The sequence below is a fragment of the Mytilus trossulus genome, chromosome 12, assembly GCF_036588685.1.
Source record: "Mytilus trossulus isolate FHL-02 chromosome 12, PNRI_Mtr1.1.1.hap1, whole genome shotgun sequence".
Taxonomy (NCBI): Eukaryota; Metazoa; Mollusca; class Bivalvia; order Mytilida; family Mytilidae; genus Mytilus; species Mytilus trossulus.
In genome coordinates, this window is record NC_086384.1 from 8,587,433 (window position 1) to 8,590,674 (window position 3,242).

Consider the following 3,242-nt stretch of genomic DNA (forward strand, 5'->3'; position numbering starts at 1 on the left):
ACACTTGGCCAGCTCCTCAGTAAGAAAGGAAAAGTTATGCTATGTTTGCTTTCATTTAATTCAGTGATTCTCAAACAGAAGACAATTGCATGTCTTTCCCATAGGGTCCTATATTAAACCCAGTCCCCTGCTGGAAGCAACATTGGTTGATGGATTGGCTACAAAGTAACAACACTTGGTCAGTTTGTCATGAGAAACATTCATGCTATGTTTGACTTCATTTTATTCAGTGTTTCTCTAAAAGAAGACATTTGCATGTATTTCTCTTTGGGTCCTATGTTATTTTAAGTCCCCCGCTGGCAGCCATCTTGGATGATGGATCAGCTACAAAGTAACAACACGTGGTCAACACCTTACAAGGAACATTCATGCCATGTTTGGTTTCATGCCATTCAGTGGTTCTCTTAAAGAAGTCATTTGTATGCATTTACCATAGGTTCCAATGTTAAACTTAGTCCCCCGCTGGCGGCCATCTTTGATGATTGATCTGCTACAAAGTAACAACACTTGGTTAGCACCTCATAGGGAACATTAATGCCATGTTTGGTTTTTATTCCATTCAGTGTGTCTATAAAAAAGTCATTTGTATGCATTACCCCTAGGGTCCTATGTTAAACTAAGTACCCCGCTGGCGGCCATCTTGGATGATGGATCGGCTACAAAGTAACAACACTTGGTCAGCACCTTATAAGGAACATTCATGCCATGTTTAGTTTTATTCCATTCGGTGGTTCTCTAGAAGAAGTTCAAACTGTAAAATTTAACGACGACGACGACGGACGACGGACGCCAAGTGATTAGAAAAGCTAAAAAGTACTTGCATGTGATTATTTGATGCAGGATGTAATGAATTATATAGCAAATCTTAAGGAAATTACATGCATTGAGAAGATAAATTGTCAATAGAACTAAGGAATAGACCATAAAGCAGAAAACAGCCGAATGCCACCAAAGGTGTTCAGGGCTCATAAAGTATGCACTATTGTTTATATAGACGTCTCATTCGACATTTAAAATCCTGAATTATTTTATCGAAAAATTTCTTAAATGGTGTAGAAGCAACACTTTCATTATTTCTAAAGACCACTGGAGTAGATAACCCACCTGTTTATTGATTGACATGAAGCAGGAATTTGCATGGAACATAAAATCATTATATCACCGGATATTATTAAATTTACTTCAATTCTTTGATTTTCTATTACATGGCTCTCTTTGGGACATGCAAGACGGAAATAAGATAAAGAAAGTTTATTGTTTATGATTAGAACTATTGTGTTGCAAATTGTCTATCTTAAGGAAATGTATTAATATCATAGATACGTGATAAAAATCCTGATAGTTTCCCGATGTGATTGGCAAACTGATTTGCAATATGATTTCTGTGCGTGTTTGAAACAAATCAACCAAGTATATCTACACGCTTTATGGAATTGTAAGATGTTCAGAGCCAAAAAAGGGGGGAACAATGACCTCATCAGTGCTGATCGTTGTTCAGGTCTGTACGGGATTTCTTTGAGCAGGTTTTAGTGGGAAGAGATAAATGACGCCTTGAAACTTCAATCGAAAACTCTACTTTAATAGTTTTAAATGATATTTTAATCGAGAAACATCCAGCCCATATGGCTTAGTATTTGTTGCGTCTTATTTCGAAGCTGCACATCAAAGAAGGTACAACTTAACGTTACAAATAACAGAAAAGATATTCACTGTGGAATTATTATTATTTGTTAACCACCAATTTTTCTAGAATTTCGTAGGTACAGTTAAACCACGAAATTAATGTTCAACGAATGACACATTTACTTAAGGCTTGTATTCTGACTTCGGAAGAAAAAATCACGACATTAAATATCCACGAACATGTAGCTTATCTTACTTCTACGACAATTAGTACCGACGAAAATAAATAAATCAACCTTAAATAACATCACAAAGTCTATTTCAAATTCTAACCATTTGTTATCAGCCGTATGAAGATTGATCACAGCTTGAAGTTTTGTCGTTGGGGTGCAGAGAACAATTAAATCGTTGATTGTGAATATTTGATGGAGGATATAATGAAAATATGATAAATCTGAAAGAAATAACATGCATTGAGAAGATATAAGTGTGAAAGGAAATAGGAAATGTGTCGATTCGACAACAACCCGACCATAGAACAGAAAACAACAGAAGGCCACAAATGGGCTAAGCGCCAATTAAATGTACACTCTTGCTTATATAACGTCTCATTTGACATTGAAAATCCGGGATAATTTAATCGAAATATCTTAACTGGATGAGAAGCAATTGGAGGATACTTACTTATCGTCGGCCAAAGGTCTATTGTAAACGCAATATCTCATTAATAACATAGACGATGCACACTTTCCTTAATTTCTGAAGACCGCTCGATTAGATAAAAACACCTGGTTATTGATTCACAAGAAGCAATGATCTGCATTGGAAATACAATCTTCTAATTCCAAGCATGCATGGTAAAATTAATTCTGTACAAATAACCATTCGCGGAAAATATTTGAAAGAAGCTGCTAATGAACACTACAGATGGAAACTTGAATAAGAGTCAATTTACTTTTACAAATAGACAAACAATAAGATATTTAAAACGTTTATTGTTATTAACTCGACATATATAAGGTGTATTACAATATACTTCAATGAAAGAAAATGTGATATATTAACACCGGATATTAGTAGATGTATAAACTTTACTTCAATTCTTTGATTTTCTATGGCATGGCTCTCTTTGGGACATGCAAGACGGTAATAAGATAAAAAAAGTTTATTGTTTATGATTAGAACTATTGTTTTGAAAATTGTCTTTCGAAAGGAAAGGTATTAATATCATAGATACGTGATACAAATCCTGATAGTTTCACGATATGTTTGGCATACTGATTTGGATTATGATTTCAGTGCGTGTTTAAAATAAATCAATTAAGTATATCTGCCAGCTTGTTTCATCTTTAGGGAATTGGAAAATGTTTAGAGCAAATAAAAAAGGGGAAAATTAAAACTCAGTGCTGATCAATGTTCAGGTCTATAGATGGGATTTCTCTTAGCAGTTTTGGGTAGCATGGGGTTCATGACACCTTGAAACTTTCATCGCGATCTTGATTTTGAAGTTCAAAACCAAAAATCAGTAAAATGAAAAAACCAATAGGAAGTCGTCAAACAGTAAAAGGTAGAATTGATTAGTTAACTTTACGTTATGGTGGCACCATCTTGTATTTTTT